Below are 24,618 nucleotides of genomic sequence, written 5' to 3' on the forward strand. Positions count from 1 at the left end.
GGGCAGGGCTGTGTGACTGCAAGCGAGGCAGGGAGAGGTATCCAGGGGGTAGCAATGAAGGAGTCTGAGCCCTCGAACTTGTCTAACAAGTTTTCAGATTCTTGCTCCCTGCATAGATGAGAGCAGGGACTCAAGAGAGGATGAGCAAACTGACCACAGCACCATGGTTCAGGGAGCCGTCCAAGAGGAAGGACAAAAAGAAAAATGTAGTTATAACCAGGGACAGTATAGTGTGGAGAACAGGCACTTTTCTCTGTGGCTAGGATTTCAAGTCCTGAAGGCTGTGTTGCCTACCTGGTGCCCAGGTTCAGGATAGCTCATCTGAGTTGCAGAGGTACTTGGAGTGGGAGAGAATAGATACAGTTGTTGTGGTCCACAGAGGTACCAACAATATAATTAGATAGAGGTTCTGCTGAGGGAAGACGAACAGCTAGGTTGAAGCTAAAAACCAGACCAATCTTGGGATTACTACCTGAGCAATGAGCTAAATGGCACATGGTCAACAAGATGAAGAGATAAACATACGGCTCAAAGGTTGGTGTGGGAGAAACAGGTTTGAAGTAATGGAACACTGGCACCACTTTGGGAAGGAGAGTGCTGTTCCAATAGAACGGGTTCTGCCCGCATTATGCTGGGTCCAGAGTCCTGGTGAATCACAAAAACAACTAAATTGTGTGTGTGAGTGTGTGTGTCTGGGGAGGGGAGCTTAATTCCATGGAAAATTTAAGCAGAAGTTAGAGGGGGGAGGGTTCACGAGAGGTTTACAAAATAAATAATAGGACAGAGCATATGGACAGGGTCAGAAATCTATAGCAGATAAGGGGACAACTATGAGAAGGGGGTCAGTCAACACAGGACTGAGGGTGTTATACTTAAGTGCACAGTATAGGAAACAAGTGAGCTTGTACTGCAGGTTAAAATTGGCATCACAGAGACAAGGCTGCAAGGAGATTGAGGCTGGGAAGAAATATCCAAGGATATGCAGCCTATAAAAAGGACAGGCAGATGGACATAGGGGGCAGGGTTGTCTTGTTAATAAGAAATGAAATTAAACCAAGAGCAAGAAGGGAAACAGCATTAGAAGGAGTAGAATCACAAAGAGGAAGAAAAGTTATGTAATTACCTTCTAACAGTAAAGAAAAGATATCAGGAGTTAGAAAAGGCATGTAAGAAAGGGATGATTATAATAATCATCAGGGAACTTCATTAGGTAGACTTGCTCGGAAGATCAGGTTGGTCACAGATCCTAAGTAAAGGAATTTGTGGAATGTTTGTGAGATTTTTTTTTGAGCAGCTTGTTGTATGGCCCACTAGGGAACAGGCAATTCTGGATTTGGTGATGTGTAATAAGGCAGACTTGGTTGGGGGCAGTAACCATAATATGATAGAATTCACCCTGCGGTTTGAGAGGGAGAAGTTGGAATCAGATATAATGGCATTACAATTGAGTAAAGGTAACTATAAATACATGAGGGAGGAGCTCACTAGAGTTGATTGGAGGGGGAGCCTAGAGCAGGAAAATTGGTGGAGGAGCAATAGTAGAAGCTCCTTGGGGCAATTTGGGAAGCTCAGCAGAAATTCATCCCAAGGAAGAAGAAACATACTAAGGGGAGAATGAAGCAACCATGGCTGACAAGGAAAGTCAGTGACAGCATAAAAGCAAAAGAGAAAGCATACAATGTACTGAAGATCAGTGAGAAGCCAAAAGATTGGGAAGCCTTTAAAAACCGGCACAGGATAACTAACAAAGCAATCAATGGGGAGAAGATGAAGTATGAGGGCAAGCTAGCTAGTAATACGAAAGAAGATTTTAAGGTTGGACATTGGACTGCTGGACAATGAGGCTAGAGAAGTAGTAATGGGGGACAACGCAATGGCAGAGGAATTGAAAAAGTACTTTACATCAGTCTTCACGATGGAAGACACCGGTAGTATATCAGAAATTCAAGAGAGTCAGGCACTGAGGTGTGTATAAGTGGTTATTACTAAGAGAAGGTGCTGGGGAAGCTGAAAGGTCTGAAGGTGGATAAATCACATAGACCAGATGGGCTATACCCGAGAATACTGAAAGAGACAGATGAGGAGCTTTGTTGAATCCAATACTATTTACATTATACATTAATGATCTAGACAAAGGAACTAACGGCACTGTGCTAAGTTGGAGATGACACAAAGATAGGTGGTGGGACAGGTAGTATTGAGGAGGCAGGGAGGTTACAGAAGGCCTTTGACAAGCTAGGAGTGTGGGCAAAGTGCCATGTGGAATACAATGTGGGAAGTATGAGGTTATGTACTTTGGTAGGAAGAAGAGAGGTGTAGAATATTTTCTAAACAGGAAAAGGCTTCAGAAATCTGATGCACAAAGGGACTTGGAAGTCCTAGTTCAGGATTCTCTTAAGGTTAACATGCAGGTTCAATTGGCAGTTATGAAGGTAAATGCAATGTTATCATTCATTTCAAGAGGGCTAGAACACAACAGCAGAAATATACTGCAGAGGATGTATAACGCTCAGGTCGGACCGCATTTGAAATATCCGGAACAGTGTGGGGCTCATACTGAAGGAAGAATGTGCTGGCCTTGGATGATGTCCAGAGGAGGTTTACAAGAATGATCCCAGAGATGTAGAGCTTGTCATAAGAGGAGCAGTTGAGGACTCTGGGTCTCTACTGGAGATTAGAAGAATGAGGGGGTGATCTGACTGAAACTTCCAGAATACTGAGAGACCTGGATGGAGTGAATGTGGAGATGTTTCCACCAACAGAAGAGACTAGGACCCAAGGACACAGCCTCAATGTAAAGGGATGACCCTTCAGAGGGGGAATTTCTTCAGCCAGAGTAGTGAATCCATGGAACTCATTGCCAGAAAGGGCTGTGGAAGCCAAGTCCTTAAGACATAGATAGATAGGTTATCAATTAGTAACAGGATCAAAGGTTGCAGGGAGATGGCAGGAGAATGTGGTTGAGAAACATATCAGCCATGACCAAACAGCAGATCAGACTTGTTAGGTCATATGGCTTAATTCTGCCCCCATATCTAATGGTCTTGCTGCCAATGGTCATTGCCTTGCCCTTCTATGGCACAAGTTTTACTCAATATTTATCAGCCCTAACTTGGATGTTATCCAGATCTTGCTGCATATGAACATGAGCTGTTTCAGCATGTGATGAGTCATGAATAGTGCTGAACATTGTGTCGTTATCATATTGCAGTCAACCAAAAACATGCCCACTTCTGATCTGATGATGAAATGAAGGTCATTGATGAAGTAACCAAAGATGTGGTGCCTAAGGAACCACAACCAGTTGCCTTCGTGCTAGGTATACCTCCAACCGACTGATAACTGAAGGTCTTCACTGAAGGTGAGTTAGACTACTAGGATAGTCAAACTGAAGACAACTAGATCTGCAGATGTAAACCTCATGTTAAAGAACATTCAAACCAGGGGAGTTCTGACCTGAGATGGTTACTCCGAAATGTTAGTGATACTTGCATTTCCACAACTTGGGAAAATTGGAGGAGAAACTTTTCTAGAAGTAAGTAGTAGGTTCAAGAAATCTTGGTCCTCTTACAAATATATGAACAGAACTGATGTATACATTTCTTATCAGAAAAGGCTAGCCATCTGAATAATCTTGACCTCAGACTAGAAAACTTAGATCAACAGGACTAATATAAAAGTTTACAAGAACATGTTGGGAGAAATTGTTGCTCAACTATTACGAATACATTGACAAAATACATATATCATATATACATATTCCTCAAAAGCAGCTCCTTCTTCTCAAGTATTCTGTCCAAAAATAGGTCTGATCCACAGCACCTCAATCTCAATTTTGGGTAAGGCAAGGAAACAGGCCCCAAATCAAGCACAGCCAGAACAGGGACTGATACAGATATATTCACACAGATCTGACCCATACTGGCTATCCAGACAACTGAGCTAACCAGCACACACAAGAAGTTTGAGCTACTTTGGCAACATACACTCTCACATGCTGAAATAAATGCAAAGTATTCTGGATATTGAACATCTGAAAGAAAAAAAGTGAATAGTGCAAAAACTCAGCAGATCTGGCAGCATTCCATAAAGATCAAAAGGCAGTTAATTTATGACATTCAATATGACTGGAGAGGACTGGCAAGTGGTGAATTTTATGCCGTTCCCTTCTTTATCCACAGCATATATGTCATGCATATAGTTCTTGGAAGGTGCCACATGTAGGAAATCTCTGTATTCATAAATCGAGATATTAGACTGAATCGAGATCTTAGACTTAATTTTCAACCCCAAGGAAAGGACTGACAGCCAGAGGGTTGGTGCCCTCTCCAAAGTTGAGCTCGGCAGCCAATGACCATAAGATGTCATGTTTATTAACATTTCCAGAGATTGCCACCTTTAAGCACCATTCTACACAGACATTCCCTGCCTATGACATGGAGCTCATCTCTCACAACAGAACGGCCTCCTACTGCTCCTCTAGATTCAGCAGCCTGTACTTTGTGCTTAACTGGATGGTAAACAGGTAACTTCAGCACTTCACCACTAACTGATCTGCTGTTCTAAAATGGTGTTCATGCCTCAAACACACCACAATGTGATCACAGCAAATACTTGGAAATAGTCCTGTCATAGTAGCGAATCCAAAACAAGAATTTGGCATGTTAAATATGAAAGCAGTAATGTTATAATGATCTAATTAGGCCTCAATTAGAAGTTTACCTACCATTCTGAACACCACTCTTTAGGAAGGAAGCTACGATGCAGAGGATTATTACCAAATTGATCTTCCTGGGTTTAGCTGGCTTGGCCAGCATTTATTACACATTGTTAGTTGATCTTGACAAGCAGTAATGAACTGCCTTCTGGAACCACTGCATTCTATCTGGTGTAAGTACATTCACAATGCCAGATAAATGGGAGGGGGAGTTCCAGGATTTTGACCCAGTGATAATTAAGGAACAGCACAAGTAGTCCTGTTTTGTAGCTTCACCAGGTTTATACCTCATTTTAAGGCATGACAGTTGCAGCTCCTGGCATGAACTTCTGCACTCTTCATTGAACGAGGGTTGCTTGTAAGCTGCAATTACTTTTAGCTAAGGTGCCTCCACGTGTATAAGAACGGAAGCAAGAGGATTTCAAAATTACTCAATTCTAGAAATCCCAAACCTATTACCAAACTGTAGGATTTTTATGGCACTGAATGAGGATGAGGGTAGCAAGCATGCACTTCAAAATCATTCTCTTTATTGTATTAGTGGGAATTTCAGTCACTCTGCCATTTTCATGGAGTCAGGGCCACTTTGGATCACAGTACCTCAGGAAATCACGAATGACAGGGCAACTTGTTCCAAGTGATAGATTAAAAAAAATACACAATCACTTGTTGAAATAAAAAAAAGTTTCTGTTCCAATAGTTTTGTTTTATCTTATAATTTAGAGGCGTTATTACTGCAGTACCTGATTATGGGGTTCTGTCCTACAAATGTGAAATTATCAGCATTGTAAGTACTGACATGCATTTGAGTACTTTTTCTTTTGGAAAATGTGCTTTTAAAACTGAACTAAATGCTGATTGGGGCCCTAATAAAATAATCTAAGATGATTTAAAGGCCTGGAGCTTATTTGCATTAGAAAACAAAACTCCTTCAGCATCTTTCAATGATTGAAAGAAAAGCCATCAGCTGTTCCTGTTTTGATTCATTGGACATTTGGTGCAATTCTAACAAAAAGAGGGGCTAGTTTTAAGTTGCAATATAATCCACGCTTTTGTGAATGGCAAATGCTTGGCTGGTTTTCAAAAACTCCAATGCTATTTATCTCAGTGGTGGTGTTCTCAAGTTTTGATTGACAGTTAAGTGAGTTTTAAAGGATCATCAACCTTTGACATGGTTTGTGAAATAAATGTTAAAACCACAGCTTAGCAGCATGGTGTTGGGGGAAAGGAAGACTTCCAACATTTTTGAATGGGTTTGAATTATAAATGAGAGACTTTTTTTCCCCAAACTAGAAATGTGTTTGAGTGACAGCTCAAGTAGAAGATTACATTTTTTAATTTCATTTCTATTTAGGATAGTGAAGAGGGTGTTTGGTAAGCTTGCCTTTATTGATCAGTACATTGAGTATAGGAGTTGGGAGGTCATGTTGCACTATACAGGACATTGGTTAGGTCACTTTTGGAGCACTGCATTCAATTCTGGTCTCCCTGCAATAGAAAAGATGCTGTAAAACTTGAAAGGGTTCAGAAAAGATTTACAAGGATGTTGCCAGGGTTGGATGGTTTGAGTTACTGGGGATATTTTTCCTGGAGCCACGGAGGCTGATGGGTGACCATATATAAGTTTATAAAATCATGAGGGGCATGGATAGGATTAATGGACAAGGTCTTTATCCCAGGGTAGGGAAGCCCAGAACTAGAGGACATAGGTTTAAGATGAGAGGTGAAAGATTTAAAAGGAGCCTAAGGGGCAACTTTTTCATGCACAGGATGGTATGTGTACGGAATGAGCTGCCAGAGGAAATGGTGGAGGCTGGTACAATAACAACATTTAAAAGGCATCTGGACAGGTATATGAATAGGAAGGGTTTAGAGGGATATAGGTCAAATACTGGCAAATGGGACTAGATTAATTTAGGATATCTGATCGGCATGGACAAGTCAGACCGAATGGTCTGTTTCCGTGCTGTACATCTCTATGACAATATGACCGTACTGATTGTGGGGGACAGATATATAGAGGCATGGGGTCTATGATGCAGTATAGAATGGTTATGGGGTATATGAGGGGGCATGGGTATGGACAGGAGAGGGCGAGGGTTGGGTGTTGAAGGGTGAGAGTTTGACAGCCTGAAATTAATCATTAAAACTAAATGAAATTCCCAGCAAATCAAGGCTTTAATGGAGCCTGGCAGTCTCAGTAACTGTCCAACTCCAGAATAAAGCTACTCAGAGAGATAGCTGTCGAACAGAACAGATAACTTTTAGGGTGATATCATTAAAAGTAGTGGTCTACTTAAAGGACCATGAATTCCAGTTCACCACAAATAAATTTGGGCACAGACAAAAAGGAGGATATAATAATTTTCTAATACTAAATAGGAGCCTGGCCAACGGAGAAAGAATGTAGGAGGTTGTAGGAGGATATAAACAGACGCGCAGAACAGTAGCCAAGTAACAGATGCAGTCCAATGCACAGAAACTTGAAGGAGCATATTTTTGGAAAAACAAGTACATTATTAGTAGTTACAATTCTATGAAGTAAAGGGAACAGCTTTCAAAAAGTGCAAATATACATAGGAAAAGCTGTTAGAGAAATGAAAACCTGGGTTTTATGTACTGAACACTGGCTAGAAAAAAACACAAGTAAAATAATCTGCAATTGTAAAAGAATTTGATTAGGATGTTGAGCATTGGACCCTATCATTGAAAGAATGTCAAGGTCATGGAAAGGATACAGAAAATATTGACTAGAATAATTTGCATAAAACAGGTTGTAGTTATGAAAATGGTTTTAAAATTTGGAGCTTTTTCCACCAAGATTTAAGGAATTTAGTGAATATTTTCAAATTATTTGAGATTTTAAGGACATAACTATTGCATTGAAGCATTCTTTCCAGCAGTCAGTGATTTATTTATGAGGAGTTTTACAATCAATCAACAAAAGAACAAAAGTAACACCAAATTATATTTTTCATTTAAAGGATAATTGGAAAATTGACTTCTTAACCTAAGTGGGTTTTCAGTCAAGAACTACACTACCATTTAAAAACACATTGAATATATTTTTAACTTCTACTTTTAAGCACCTTCAACTTTGTTTAAAGAGGAAGATGAGCAGTTTGAGAGAATAGCAGGGAAATGCTGAAGTAGTTTACTCAAATCGAAAAGTGACCATTGCATCAAACATTATGAGCCAAATGGCCTCCCTTAATATTGCAGTTCTTCTGCTTTTCAAAATTTGATTACTTACAGTACAGGATATTTTGGGTGTTTTGGGTCTGTGATAGTTTCTAACCATTGATGGCATTATGAATTTTAGAATAGTTATAAGATTATCACCAATAAACTGTAAAAAGGTCGTATCATAACCCAAGTCTAATGCACCCTTAAATTTATCAATATGTAAATCAGAAATGGCACTCCTATCATTATTTTACCCAACTAATGCTAGTCAGGTAAAATATGGACTTACTTTGTACAATTAATTTATAGGAATTATAAAAAAAAGTATTAAGATTAGACTAACTCATTGCACTCAGGGCTATGAAACGCACAGAGAATATTACAATTGCATTAAAAACAAAGTGGATTTGAAAGGTAGATTTATCAATGTTAATTGTAGAGAATAAATGCTGTCTTAAACATCATAATGGAACACAAACAGAATGTTGCAGTGAGTAAATTACCATTTTCTTAAACAACGTTTTAAGAAAGAGGACTCAAGGATGACAAATTCAATTTATGCATTTTCAAAACATCCTCAGTCACATCATAGGGGCTTTATAAAATGGTATGCCACCAAGCCACACAAGGAAATATTAGAGAAGATAATCAAAAACTTGGAGAAACAGGTGGTTTTAACGAGGCTCAAGGGAAGAAAGTTTATTCAGCTCATTATTTCACATAACGCCCTTTCACTTCCCTTTAAAGTAAACCGATTTGCCTGTAGAGTCCTTTTTTTAAATCGTTTTATTTCCAGTTTAATGGAATGAATTATTTCAGTCAAGAAACATTAAATTGAAACTGTATGATCACCAGTGACATCTAATGACCTCCCATAACCAAGATAAATCTCAGGCTCTCAGGCAGTCTCATGAAGACACTCTCTTTCAAGCTGCTGAATATAGGGTGGCAGATGTAGGAGGTGGATGAGATGGTAGGGAGTAAGATAACTAGTCAGATCAGAATGGTAAGGTAGTTGAGGTGGATGGTCAAAGAACTGAGGAGGGCAGTTAAGAATCAGTGAGTGATGGGGGGATGGTGAGGTCAGTTGTGCAGTTACTTTAGAGTCATACAGATTTGTTCGGCCTTCCTGGGTAACTCCCCAGGTAAGTAAATTGAAATTGTCCAAAAACTTTGACACTAACAAAGAGATAGACACTGTTTTTGGATGCCCCAGAAAGAAGAATAATTGCCTTTTGGAATAATTTTGAAGTTGGTGCGCAGTCAAAACTATTTTTAACTGTGCTAAAGGTACATCTTTAAATATAAAAATTATTGCTGTAGTGAATAAAATACATTTTTTCTAGATAAAATCTCAATGGATTTTGGATGACACAAATAAGGACAAAGTCACAAGTTTAAATACAATCTATGTATTATTTGTTGTTTAAAATGTGCGTTTCAGAAAAGGTAGCAATTTGAAACAAAGTACTGGACAAATGTAAGCATTCTCAGTGTTGACTGGTATAAGTAAATAAGAATTTATTCATACTTATCGTAGTAGACACATTTACAAATCTGCATGAAAAATTACTTGACAAATCAGTGTAAATAAATGTATTTTACTTTCATTAGCACATCTTATCTTAGTTTATGTAAACTGCAAATCTGATAGTTTAAGAGTTAAGGTCACTGTGCCAGTTACTTGGTCTCATTGACAAATATATCAACATATGAACGGTACATCTATTCAAACAGATGACTTTTTTTAAACAGAAAAGGACATAATGAAATATTTACAATATCCCCAAGTTTCAGTTAATTTGGATGTTCTCTTCCCAGTGTTCAGCAAGTGAATTTGCCACTGCATTATTAATAATTCATTTTTAAAAGTGACATACCATAAACTTTATCAATAGTATGATTTTTAAAACAATGAAATGATAAATTTTAATGTTCAAACAAAACATAAAACAAGCAAAATTATTCTTAAATTTGGGTTTTTGCTACAGAAGCAGATGGTTTGAGTTGGTTTAAAGTGCTCTGTTACACCCCATTATCCTCTGTGGGAAGGCAAAGTCAGGATACAGAAGACCCTAAAGCAAATGTTGGGTAGTCACAGGAGTAGGCAAATGCCGAAGTGGGCTACTTAGAAGGCCTGCTTTTGTTGACTGGCATTTGGTTCCAGTTGATTTGATGGCTATTAGGCCCTCCAACCTTCACCGATCACAACTGGTCACCCTTCACCACTTCTGATGTCCTCTCCATGCCAACCAATGTTCCCACACACCCCATCCACCATACCCTGTCACACCATATGCAGCCAGTCAACTAGTTTCATCTATAGACAGAACTCAGTTGCCATGCAGAGGTTATTTTTAAAAATTCTAACAATCTAGTGGCGCTTACTCATGCGCGATTGACACTGAAAAAATTTCTTGTCCTGAAACCCATTCAAAAGATTGTAAATTTCCTTAAGTGTTCAATAAACCTATTCAGTTACACAAAGGCAGTTAATACTTTAATAGTCTAGGTAACCTGCAACTCACAATATTAACTCACTCCCTCTGCTTAGAACAGTGCTTTTGTAGGATTTGAAGCTCAAGCAAACATGTAATATCAGCCTCTAGAAAATATCAAAGAACTCTACTAACTGCAGAAACAGATGGCTAAAAGTTTTTTTTTTGGTAACTTACATTTGATGGCTTGTTACTCATGCATTATAGTAGCATTTATTTTTAAATTCTGACAGCTGCAGCCTGATTTTTTTTTCTTGTTTAAAGGGCTGGGATTTAAATAAAGTCATTTTGATCGTCGCCTGAAGTATATCTGTCCTTGAAGATCACTACATCTCTTCCTTACATTTATGACGCGACTGCAGGTTATGGATTTAGAATTAACAAATGTGACCGGTTTGAATCCAGCATTCATTTCAAATAGCCCTGCTGAATTCTGGTTTCCTGCATGTGAGAATCATAGGGCCTGATCCCTTCCTCCTGCTGGCAAAAATGGGATGAGATAGAAATGGGAGTAGGGCTACGGTGTTCAGTGCCGTTGTTATTTTTCAATATCTTTAGAGTCAGCCTGACTCCACAAAAAACTTCTAGCCCTCAGTTAAAGAATCTTTATTTCAAAAGAGAAATTGAATGGTTTTCTACCTCGAGCAACATTTGACATTACCACCGGCTTGGAACAGGAGCAAATTTACTGAACCACAATCTTAGACCAAACTTAATGAAAATATTATACAATGTTCTGTCATGAGCACGAGTGGGTGGGGTGACTGTCAAAGTACAAAGTAATTTGGGTGTCCTTGTGCATAAACCACTAACAGGTCCAAAAAGAGACGATTGGAATGTTGTCTTTCATCTCAGGAGGCTAGAATACAAATAACACTATGGTTATGCACCAGTTCTTCAGGGCCTTTTCCAAACACCATCAGGAGGACCACATTCAATTTTGGGCACCAAATCTCATGAAATACTTACTGGATGCAATTGTCCATAATCTTAGACAGGCAAGGCTGGATTTTCCCAGCCCTCGGTTGCTTAAAATCAATACTTGATATTAACTACTGTAACATCAATGAGATAAAGGAGAAAACTGATCAATTTTATAGAGGTGCCTTTAGCCCTGCTTGTTACATTCTGGTTTACGTAATTGTAATTCTTATTAGGTGTGGTCATAATTTCTCTTCCTCAATATCACCAAAAAACTATAGTTAATTCTTACATTATTTCTGAAAAGTATGATCCAAAAGATTTTAAGCCTTACAGCTGGTCCACTTGGTCCTGTGACAATTCTTCTGGCTTAATGTTTTCCTCATCAAAGTTAGGTTTCATTCAGAGTTTGCTGTTACCATTGATTGTGAAGTTTAATAAAATCTGACAAGGACAGGAATAAACTTATGATTGCTGTTTCCTAGCTATGCTCCTCTCAGTATCTAATTTGCATGGCTCACTTCATTTCCTGGAACTTAATTCAGCTGTAATGTCTTTTTTGCTAAACTATAACTGCACTGAAATAAGTAGCAAATTTGGTTGACCTCTCTGATGTTTAGTCATTTGCGATCATTTCTACCTGCGCTCTATCACTGGATATATAAAGTTATCCATTATGATGATGTCACAAAATTCAGAATTCAGTTCCTTGCATTTCTTTAAATCCTTCCAGACTCAACTTACTTGAGTCTCATTTGTTTATCTTGTTTCTTAACAAAAGGTAAATTTGGAAAGATTAAAATTTACACAGCACTTTTCAGTATTACAAAGTTGCTGGAAAAGCTCAGCAGAAATTCTGAGGAAGGGTTACCAGACCCAAAACGTTAACTCTGCTTTTTCCTTCACAGATGCTGCCAGACCTGCTGAGCTTTTCCAGCAATTTTGCTTCTGATCCCGATTTACAGCATCTGCAGTTCTTTTGGTTTTTACTTTTTATTGTTAGTTGGCCCTAAAAGTACGATTTCTTTTTAAAATTGAAACTGATGCAGGAAGTTTAAAAATTGTTAATTAAGACCTTTCATAGTGTGCTTCCCACTGTACATAGGCAAACTGCAAACTTGTTTGATTCACTGAAATGTCATCTGTTTTGACTCAGGATAATGTGGCTATTTATACAGTAAAGCAAAACAAGCATGCATTTTATTTTCACTATGGAGTAAAAGAAAATATCCAATATTTCCTGGGTTTCCAGTTAGTATACATTCTTTTTTTTAATTGATATTCTTGCTCCATGACAAAATCTACAATTTCATATTCATCTGACATATTCATTTTAATAGAAAATAGTAAAGTATCAATTGTATTCTTTATGCTAAAGTTTGAATATCCTGGCAAAATACCACATTTATGCTGTTTAATTTATGAGCTTTGTGCAAGTTGGAATGGACAGATGACAAAATAATTTGAAAAAAAGACACACAAAGAGACTATGCATTAGTTTTGTACTTTATAAAGCAGGTACGAAGCAATTTTAAATGTAGCTTCAATTTCAAACTCTCTGGCATAAACAATAATTCATACACTATTAAATTGCACATTAAGTCAAGCTTGTATAATGCAGTAGAAGGTGCTGAGATTAACCCTTACCCTATCAAATTATGTTAACTGAAAGGTTCATGAAAATCATATTAAAAATATTAAGTTTAAAAATCAAAAATGTTAAATTACACAGCAGGGTTCTGATTTTTTTGAAGAAAAGTATATAGAGACATTGTCATAAAGATGTACAGCACAGAAACAGGTCCTTCGGTCCAACTTATCCATGACAACCAGATATCCCAAATTGATCTAGATTCCATTTGCCAGCATTTGGTCCATATCCCTCTAAACCCTTCCTATTCATATACCCATCCAGATGCCTTTTAAATGTTGTAATTGTACCAGCCTCCACCACCTCTGGCAGCTCATTCCACACACACACCACCTTCTGCGTGAAGAAGTTGCCCATCATGTCCCATTTAATTCTTTCCCTCTCACCTTAAACCTATGTCCTGTAGTTTTAGACTCCCCTGCCCTAGGGAAAAGACTTTGTCTATTCACCCTATCCATACCCCTCACGATTTTATAGACCTCTATAAGGTCAACCCTCAGCATCCGAAACTCCAGGGAAAATAGCCCCAGTCTATTCAGCCTCTCCCTATAGCTCAAACCCTCCAACCCTGGCAACATCCTTGTAAATCTTTGGTGAACACTTTCAAGTTTCACAACATTTTTCCCACAGCAGGGAGACTGGAATTGAATACAGTATTCCAAAAGTGGCCTAACCAATGTCCTGAAAATGACCTCCCAACTTATATACTCAATATAATGACCAATAAACACAAGTGTACTAAACAGCTTCTTCATTACCCCATCCTACCATTAAGTGTTTAAGTCCTGTGCTGATTTGCCCTACCAAAATGCAGCACCTCACATTTATCAAAATTAAACTCGATCTGCCACTCCTCAGCCCATTTGCCCATCTGATCAAGGTCCCGTTGTACTGAGGTAACCTTCTTTGCTGTCCCCTGCACCTTCAATTTTGGTGTTATCTACAAACTTACTAACCATACCTCCTATATTCACATCCAAATAATTTATGTAAATGACAAAAAGCAGTAGACCTAGCACTGATCCTTGCGGGACATCGCTGGTCACAGGCCTCCAGTCTGAAAAGCAACCCTCCACCACTATCTATCTCCTACCTTCGAGCCAATTTTGTATCCAAATGGCTAGTTCTCTCTGAATTCCATGTGATCTAACCTTGCTAACCAGTCTACCATGTGGAACTTTGTTGAACGCCTTACTGTAAGTCCATATAGATGATATCCACTGCTCTGCCTTCATCAATCCTCTTTGTCACTTATTCAAAAAACTCAATCAAGTAAGTGAGACGCTATTTCCCATACACAACGCCATGTTGATGATCCCTAATCAGTCCTTGCCTTTCCAAATTCATGTAAATCCTGTCCCTCAGAATCCCCACCACTGACATAAGGCTCATCAGTCTATAATTCCCAGGCTTTTCCTTACAGCCTTTCTTAAATAATGGCACCACGTTAGCCAACCTCCAGTCTTCCAGCATGTCATACGTGGTTATCGATGATAAAAAAATCTCAGCAAGGGGCCCAGCAATAATTTCCCCAGATTTCCACCAAGTTCTAGGGTACCTCTGATCCGGTCCCAAGTATTTAACCTCCTTTATGTGTTTTAAGACATCCAGTACCTCCTCCTCTGTAATATGGACACTTTTCAAGATATCACTATTTATTTCCTCAAGTTCCCTAGCTTCCATATTCTTCTCCACAGTAAACAGAGTGCAGCAATGTGCAGCTGCACTCTTGGATAAAGGAAGGGAGAACTGGACAGAGTTTGAATCACTAATCCCTACTGGGCATTTATGTGAAGGTTGGATGAGGAAATATTAGCGTTAACTGTGATGTCCTGCTAAATGAAATTAACCATTGATATCCTGTCATGGTTAAATAATGAATAATGGAAATTTTGTAAGATACTAAAAGTCAACTACTGCCCATGAAACTATATCATGGTAAGAAGAATTTCTTTAACTCATGGGATAATATCAATATCTTACCAACTAATATCTTATCGTCATTTCTGTTATGTCAATAAATGTTTTCTAAGAGACATGTCTTTCTATTTCTGGATATTTTCAGAGGCACTCTCTTAAGCCTCCTCACCAATACTGATTAATGATACCACTGGAACTTCATTGAAAATATGCAAAACCAATGTGTATGAACACAAAGTGCGAGATATCGTGACCACAACAAATATTACATTTATCTTATTTATCAATTGTTTGTATTTATTGGCAAGATTATTAACATACATCATGGAAGCAAAAATTTCTGTGAGATCAACAAAGCCAAGGCTGAAGGGTGCCAGAAGAAGGAGTGGAAACAGTGTTCTAGTTCAATTTAGCATTATGTAAGGCAAAAATAATAATGAGCGTACTATAGAAAGTGAGTCAAGGCAGAAAAAAATATGACAGGACAATGCCAGGCATTGCTACAAATATGGAAGCCAGGCATATTTTTGATGGATAAGGTACAGGTTTTAAATGCCAGCTGTGAGTTAAAACAAACATTTATATTGTATGAGGCATGGTTTACTTTAAGCAAGCACCCAAGGTGGTAAGCAAATTGATAATCAAAGAATAGATATTGTTGCTGTCCTTAGCATCCAATTGGAAGAAACATACTTACATGCAGCTTACTATCAAAGCTGACCAGAGACACCAGCCATGGTTGTAGGAATGCAAGAGGGTGAATGAGACAGAAAAAGACAGTGAGACAAAGGGACAGAGAGGGGAAGTAACGGCACAGACTTGACACATTAGTAGTACAGGAAAAAAATGAATGACGTTGGAGGACAACAGGTAAGTGAGTGGTGGGTCAGTGTTAGGTTTCGTTTCTAAATAGCCAGTTAAGGTAATAACTGGAAGGATAAATCAGAGTACATCTAGCACTATTGGAATCAGTGTTGAATGCATTAGGACAAAGCTGGTCTGGGGAATTGCTAAAATTTATCATTTTTATGCATGTAATAATATAGATGGTAAAGCACATGTCTCTGCCTCGCAGTACTAGCTCAACGCTCTTTCTTGAAGGTTTTCCTTGACTGATTGTAATTACAAAATTTCAAAGATGAAACAAAGAAATCCTCTCATTAAGAGCTTCCTTCGCTTCTGACCACTGCACATCCAACAACCTGCTCTGAAAACCTGTTCACTTTGTGGCAGCTGTGACAATGCCACTACAGCAGCTGAGGCAGCCTTCGACAAGAAAACCAATTCGGCCTCTGACCCTCAATGTTGACAAATGTATCCTTTAAAAATTCTGAGACCAGAAAAGCAAATTGGTTCTTTCTTGGGTCATACCCTGTGTACAATTTTTATTGAATCCAAAGTGCCGCAATCTTTTTTATTGCAGGAGGCTGGAACAGGGATCAAACCCCATGTTGTTGGCAATAATCTGATCCACATGCCAGCTGTTTAGCCAAGACAGCCAACCAAGCTCTGAGCCATCCAAACGTATCAAAAACAAAATTCCCACTCGTCAATGACAAAGAAGAGGGGCTGTTTCATACAGGAAAATATAAAAAATAGGAACAATAATCGGCCATTCAGCTCTTCAGCCCTGCTCCAACATTCAATATGATCATGGCTGCTCATCCAGCTCATTGCCCTGTTCCTGCTTTTACCCCATACAATCTCGCTATTAGAACTATTAATGATAAATGATAAATGAATAAGGCAAAGAGCCATTGTTTTGGAATCAATATGAATTTAACTAAAGGAAGTAGGTGTGAAAATTTGTTAGAAGTTGAGCAGTGCTACAAATTTTTGCCCCACCTTTAAAGCTTTCAAAAATACTTCGGACTGGAAAATATTTATTGAGCTGAGTCAGAGATAGTTACTCACCTTGCTGGCCTTCCACCTGTTGAGCAGTACTTTTCTGACACACAAGGCGGGTTATTAGGAGCTCTGGGCCTCGAATTACCCTATCACTTATATTTCAAAGAAAAGCACATTTCTGCCTCTATTATGAGATCAAATAGAGTGGAAAAGAAACAACTCCATTAATTCAGCTAACACCATAAATCATCTGAAGAGTAAAGTACTGGAAGGTAAGATGTGAAGTGGGTATTATTGGGAAAGGGCAGGAAAGCGGATGACAGGAATGCCAGATCAGCTATGATCCTGTTGAATGGCAGAATATAATTGAGGACGAAACGACCTACTCCTATTCCTATTTCTTATTGTCTTTTGATCTTAATTGCCAAAAGGAAAATAGGGTTGAATGTGAATGTGAAGTTAAATTCCCGAAAAATAGATTTGGATCAAATAATTGTGCTTGGCTGGAGCTCACAGCACTTTATCCAAGAGCATGTTGCACTGCTCAAAAAGTTTTTGCCACCTTCTTGAAGCTACTTCACCCATTTCACCTTAAGCTGCACTTCACTGCTGTCAACTTTCACCACAACATACAAGCAGCTTACACAGCTTACTGTGCATCTCTTATTGGTGAGAAACACAGAAATACCAACATCACTAGCAGCAACAGAGCTCCTCATCACATTGTACCCATAGAGGAGAAGGAATGCACAGGGATCCAGCTCAAATGGTAACAAGACACCCAAACTGATGGTCTACAGGCAAAGGGTCAGTTTTTTCAACATCTGTGAACGCCAATACCTCAAGCTTGCAAAGTAAGTCATTGCTGACATCTGTCGTTTCCTGTGACATGGCCTCTTTTCCAATGGACCAGGTTGGCATTCATTTCCGATGGTCTTCAAGGTGGTCCACCTCTACAGCATCAGGCATCTGTATCAGATGAGTCTTTCTGAATGCTACAAAGAACTCCTGAACTAGAAGTTCCTCCATTAGTAGATTTAGCATATCAACCTATCTACCTTCTTTTGTCAAGAAATCAGGAAGCAGTGTGCTAAAGTTACAGCTAATTTAAAGCTCAGTGCAGAACCCAACAGATCCCCAGTCCACTTTAGTCTCAGTTGATATATCTTCTTTTTTCCTGTTTATTCTTTCATGGGATGTGTGTGCCGCTGCACAGAGTAATTAAGAGTAAACCACATTGCTGTGAATCTGGAGTCACATGCTTACATGGTCGGCTCGACATGGCAGGTTTCTTTCCTTAGAAGGATGTTAGTGAACCACAAGTATTTTCACAACATTCAATAACGGTTACATGGTTGCCATTAGACTCGGTTTATTTTGGAAATCCATAATTTTATTGGACCCATGTCCCCAGAACATGAGGCCTAAGGGTGTGGATTACTAGTCCAGTGATATTACCAGTAAGCCACGGCTTCTCCATTAATATGGCGAGATCCCTCCATTCAAAATTCATCCCTTAGGCTTCTTTTCTAAAGGATTCTGACAACAGTTCATCAGTGAAATGTAAAGAAATAGCCACTAATTGCTAAGAAGGCAAGTAGTACAGTGACACATTAACAGTACACTATAATAGATTTTTGGCTCAAATTCATAATTGATTAATCCCTGTAAAATTGAAAGAAGTTTCCACATTTGAAAGCAGAGTAGAAGAATTTGTTGAATCTTGGTGAAAGGAAGACATGCTACTAAAACAGTTGTGCTTTTCACCTGAACCACTTTGCGTTTTTTCACAACACTAAAAGCATGATACTAGGATAACCACTTTTCAGCATTTCTCCCAGGGCTATGTATCTGATTTTCTAGAGATCTGAATCACTAGTAACTTTTTTTGAGTATTTCTCAATATCAAAGATCCAACTGATGGCCATCCGTCAGGATTAACATTGGTCTAAAGGATTTATTCCTGAATATCTTGATCATTCAAATCCTATGGCTAAAACTGCAAGATGACCTAACCAGGCAATCATTAGTAATGGAGAGTACACAATCTCACAACATAAACTTCTGCCTTAGGTCCATATTATCATCCCTTGGTACTAACGTCAAAGTGTTGCTTTTAAGTAGTCCTGCCTGATCCAATGCATCATTTTCAACAACAAATTATTCCTTCGAGAAGTTGAAGTTAATGTTCGCAGGAGGATACAAAAAACACAGACAAGTGCACCATTAGTGTATTATCAACTGGCATAAGGGAGTAGGGTTGCTTCGTTAGTTTGGGATGACACATCAGGTTCCCCCACTCCCCGCCCCCCAAGGATATTCATTCCACTAGATCAGTAACCTTTGCAAACATCTAGTATCCCAAACAGAATTTTTAAAATAACTGGAGCATATTAAAAAAATGTGGGAGGACTATTTAGAATATTGCAGCAAAGAATGGAAGAAGGATTCATAATGGGTTTTAAAAGAATTAAAGAAATATAACAGTATGATAAAAGGGCTCAAAAATAGTGCAACAAACTCCACCTATTCTGTACTATAAAATTAATACTCCACAAATTGTACAGTAAACTGCTTCTCCATATTGCATTTGGGTTAAAATGCAGATCTTCCACGTGATGTACAAATTATTTTAATACTCCGTAAGACATAATAGAAGGTCAGCTTTCAACAAAAGAATAAGAGAAGAAAGGCACCAGAATAGGCCCTTCAGCCCTAAAAGCCTGTGCTGATCTTCATGACCTGACTAAACTAAAAAACAAACCTTCTGCCCTTATTCGATCTATATCCCTCTATTTCCTCCCTGTTCAGGTAACCATCCTGATGCCTCTTAAATGTCACCAACGTGCCTGCTTCCACCACTTCCTCTGGCAGTGCATTCTAGGCTCCTACTACTCTCTGCTCCACTCATCAGTATACTTCAATCAATAGCTTTTACTTCATGACAGTTGTTGTGTTATTCAAGATGATAAAATTGAAACCACACAGTTTGATTGTATAAAGGGCTCAGTTTTGTCACTCTTTTCAGGCTTGCACCAACACCGAACCCAGTAATGCTCAAGATCTTTAAAACTTCTACCCAGTCATTCAAAGACACTTATTTTAAGCGTATAAACATGACCTGACACCATCTCAACCTCACATTTCCCCTCCTAAAGAGTAATTTTATATCTTAGCATTCAGACTGGACTTTGCAATATCATTTTCACTGGTTCCACAGAGTACATCTAGAATTTGACTTGCATTCCACCCAGTACACATTGCCACACCCATCTACATTACTCACATGTGCAAGCCCCAAACTGATATTGAGTAATCTGCATAATTTCATTACAAATGTGAGGGGTCAATATATTTTGTTGTTTAATGGCATCACCGTTGGTGGATTCCTGGAGATGTCTTTTTTCCCCCTTTATTCATTCAGGGGTTGAGGGCATCACTGACCAGGCAGTGTTTATTGCCCATCCCTAATTGGCCAGAGGGCAGTTAAGAGTCAACCACATTGCTGTCAGTCTGGAGTCACATGTAGGCCAGACCAGGTAAGGATGGCAGTTTCCTTCCCTAAAGTGCACTAGTGAACCAGATGGGTTCCCCCCCAGTCCCCCCAATCCCCACATTCGTCAATGGATTCATGGTAATCATTAGATATTTATTGAATTCGAATTCCACCATTTGCCATGGCAGGATTCAAACCCAGGTCCCCAGAACATTACCTGGGTCTCTGGATTAACAATCCAGTGATAATACCACTAGGCCATTACCTCCCCCCTGTTTGGATCCAGATTCAAACCAACATCAAAAAGGGGAAATCTGAAAGGACTGCAGATGCCATCAATCAGGAACAAAAACAGAAGTTGCTGGAAAAGCTCAGCAGGTCTGGCAACATCTGTGAAGAAATGTATCAGAATTAACGTTCTGGGTCCGGTGATCCTTCCTCAGAATGGTGACCCTTCTTCAAAATGGGGAAATCCACTCCAGAGATCAGAAGGTCAGCAACGTAAGCCATCACTTCATGGCTAAACAAAAATCCAAGGCACTATTATTCAAATAGCTAAGGGTGAAGTTGGAAAAGGCCTTTAAGGATTTTGAATGACTTGATGCTCAATATTTCCAAATTCTGCGGATCGACAAAACAAGGCAACACTAAAAACCTCACTGATAAATCAAATTAATAAAGTCTATTCATTAGGAAATAGACTATGTTTTAATCATTTGAAATAGAGGTACAATTTAATACAGCTTATTAAAATGGACATAGGAAGCACGTGGCTAGTTCTAAGAAGAACTTGAAAATTAAACGGCTGCAAGGCTTATAAGTTATACATAGTGAAGCTATTTATTGCACAAACAGGTGGTGCTATATTGAAATTATCAAAATATTTCAGCTTTTACAAGCAATAACTTCAATGTTTCATGACCATGATATGTTCTCCTTAGATAATCTCAAATGAACATAGAACAAGCAGCACCCAGCAAAGCCATGCATATTAGCAGTTTTGAAACAAAATGGTTTTGTTTCACACGGGAGTGGGAATAACTGATATAATCTTGGGTCATGCCAGAACCTGTATTTATGCACCAACTTTTACACTCCAAGTGGCTGGCTCTATTTGGCATACAAAAGGCTCTCCTCAGTTTGGACTTTGTTTTTTGAGCTATTGCTGGACTCTAATTCCAGATCCATAGAGGGAATGAATTTTTCTGGTTCTTTCAGTTACACCCAAATCATCTCGATCTGTATTAATTAAAACCCATATCATTTTTTTTAAACTGACTAATATCAACCCAGTATATTATTCTGAACTGTTTATTTATTAAATCCTTGAGAATTTGAAACATCATAAAATGGAAAACAAGAGATTTTGTGATGCAAAGTATTAGTCAGGAAATCCTCCGATCCCTGGGAAATTAATTAACAAAACACTGATCTGTTTTATTTAAAGGGCTGGACTTTCCTTTTTCTAAAACAAAATAGCACATTTTACAGTATGAGCGTGCTCACAGCAGTAATAAGAAGTAAAACAAGACCTGTACAACAATCTGGATTGGGATGGTAAGAGGCAAGTAACATTCAGGTGCACAGATGCCAAGTCATCTCTATCTCCAACCAGCTTTCCTCAACATTCAGCACAAAGGCAAATTCCCCACCATCAACATCCTGGGGTTTTCCATTGAACCAAGTCTTAACTGGCCCAGTCATGTGTAAATATTGTGATTACGAGAGTAGATCAGAGCTGGGAATGCTGCCTCATCTTCCTCTTGCCCAGCCACTACTACATAGAACTCATGGATAAGGCAATGGAGTGCATATCAGTGCACACTGGTCCATTGGATCCCATTCTGCAGAAGAACTGCCAGTCACTTGATGAAGGAGGCCGTGTGTGCAGACAGAAGGAAAAAAGCAGCATTCATGGCCTGATTAGACTCCTCCATGACATGAGCCAGCAGAATAAGGCCTCTGGAATTTCCATCAAGTCTTTACGCACCTCATGCTGTACATCCAGTACATGTCAGCTTAATCTTGGCTCCCAGAGTTATATCATCAGTCTAGGCTTGCGGGTGGTGGGGAGGTGTCAGTCAGCCAGCAAGGGACTACTCTCTCTCAGCCTTCTGTATGTCAGTAACCTCCATTGCCAATGACAGCTGCTTATGCATGTACGCAATGTTCTCACCAATTTGTGACCCCAAATTGAAGTGTGAATTGATACCACAGGACCATAAGACATAGGAGCAGAATACAGGCCATTCAACCCATCGAGTCTGCTCCGCCATTCAATCATGGCTGATACCCACTGTGCAGGAGTATTTGCACTAATGATGGATGCCAGCAATGATGTGATGGTGTATTCTTTGATGTTCACATTGCTTCACAAGTGTACTACTGCCCCCGAAAAGTCAACAATTCTCTGGTTTTGTGGCTGACCTGTGAAAGAGAGAACAGAAAGAAAGATTAAAGGGTTTTAGACTTTCAAAGACATACCTTCAGAATCAGATGATGTTCGGATCAATTCATGTACCGCAGAGGATACAGCAGCACAAACCCCTGTGCTCAACAAGGCTCTCTGTGCCTTTTTCAAAAGGGTACTCACCCTCTTTCACCCACATGCTTGCCTCACCATCCACAATGGAATAGCTGTCCTGCCAATTCCAAAACCTCCCCTTCCAGGAGTGTGAAAATGGCATCAAATGATACTTAAAATTGGTCTGGGCCATTGCACTGGCAATATGAACTCTGAGCATCTTTGGATGGGGGCAGGGTTGGTGGTGGACTGGGCAGGGGTTTGGTGGTTACTCAAATGTCACCAATCTGAAGTGATTTTGCAAAGGACAAGTTTGGCAAACAAGTGCCCGGTGACAGAAATCCACACATTGCTCTTACAGAAGGTCTTGCAGCCTGACTACATTGTGACTGATCGATTGGCATTTTCCCTCACCCAGCAACCACACCCTCACATGTTGCCATTTCTAAACTCAAAAGGTTTAGGGATGAGGTACTCACCTTGGCAGATCAAGCGTCATTCACATGCTTAGGGCACTGTAGCCATGTCTCCTGGAAAACAATTCTTTCTGACTTCTGTCCAAGCTTACTTGGTTAAGCAGCGGTCTCCACCTTCGCCATCTGAGGAAGACGTCTTCTCACCTTTTCCAAAGAAGCCGGTGGACAGCTTGCAGGGAATCACCACTGAATTATGGAGTGAACTGGGATCTTTCTCTGCCAAGGCAAGAAGCGCCTCTTCCTTCCAGCCTTCAAAACCCATGCTGTGATCACCAACAGACCTCCTCATGCTGGTAGAGCGGAACAGAACTCCAGTGTAGGCTTCAGGCAGCAACTCGATTAGAGTGGGCACAGCTCTTTAACCATGGTGTCAGTACACTCCATCAGCCTTATCCAGCACCACAGCCACTAATTCTCTATTGCTTCACTGGGGAAGACTGAGTTACAACTACCAGCAGTGGCCTTTTTCTGTTCCAGTAATGGGACATTGGGCCTACCCAGAAAAATCCGGCCACATGGTCACTATGGCACAGCAGGCCATCATCTGGCCCGCTGAGTCCACGTCAGCTTTCTGTACAGCAGTCAGTCAGTCCCAACAGCCCACTCTAATTTTGAATCCCTGAAGCTTGAGCAAGTGCCCATCCTTTTTCTTTAAAATCACTCATCATCTCAGGTTCCAACTTTGTGGACAGTGAATTCTAAGTCACTGGAACCAGGTGGATCTCATGAGCTCCTTGATTGTGGTTGTTATCCTGGGCCAATCAGGGAGCCCTGGGCGACAGATATAAACAGGGGATTCAGAATCTCCTTACTCCAGGGACTGACCCTGAGCTGGCTGGCTGGCTGGCCGGCCGCCCGCCCGCCCGCCGCCGCCGCCGCCGCCGCCGAAGTACTGTGCACATGAAAATAAAGGGTCACTTGGTGGGATACCAGCTTCTGTATAGTTATTTCGCACTTGCTGCATGAGAGAATTTTTCCTCACATCTTGTGACTTACCAAAAGATCTGTATCTGTTTCTCCCCATAGTATCTGCCAATGGGAAGTCTTTTTTTTGTCTACATTATCTAAACTGGTCATCATTTGTACACCTCTATTAACTCTAGCAATTCCCTAATGCTTGAAAATTACATTTAAAAATTTGACCTCATTTCCTTTCTGACATGAAAACGTTAAATATTTACATTCCAGAGCCATGAAAAGTCAACAGATAAGGTCTTGGAGCCAACGACAGTATTTTTTAAAACTGGAAATAAGCCACACAGAAATCAAAACAGTCAAAAATTAAATTTTTAAAATGTATACACAAATATCAGATATAAAGGAAAAGCAGATTTTCTTAAAATGCAAATAGACAATTAGAAATAAAGTGTGTTATAATAAT

At 39.5% G+C, this 24,618-nt stretch overlaps 1 protein-coding gene across 2 annotated transcripts in view; it reads right to left on the minus strand.

Moving 5' to 3' along the window:
* Positions 1-24,618, minus strand: part of LOC109930119 (growth factor receptor-bound protein 14-like) — a 110,842-nt gene that overhangs the window by 35,750 nt on the left and 50,474 nt on the right. The gene's annotated exons all lie outside the window — the stretch shown is intronic.

The sequence above is a fragment of the Rhincodon typus genome, chromosome 7, assembly GCF_021869965.1.
Source record: "Rhincodon typus isolate 14 chromosome 7, sRhiTyp1.1, whole genome shotgun sequence".
Taxonomy (NCBI): Eukaryota; Metazoa; Chordata; class Chondrichthyes; order Orectolobiformes; family Rhincodontidae; genus Rhincodon; species Rhincodon typus.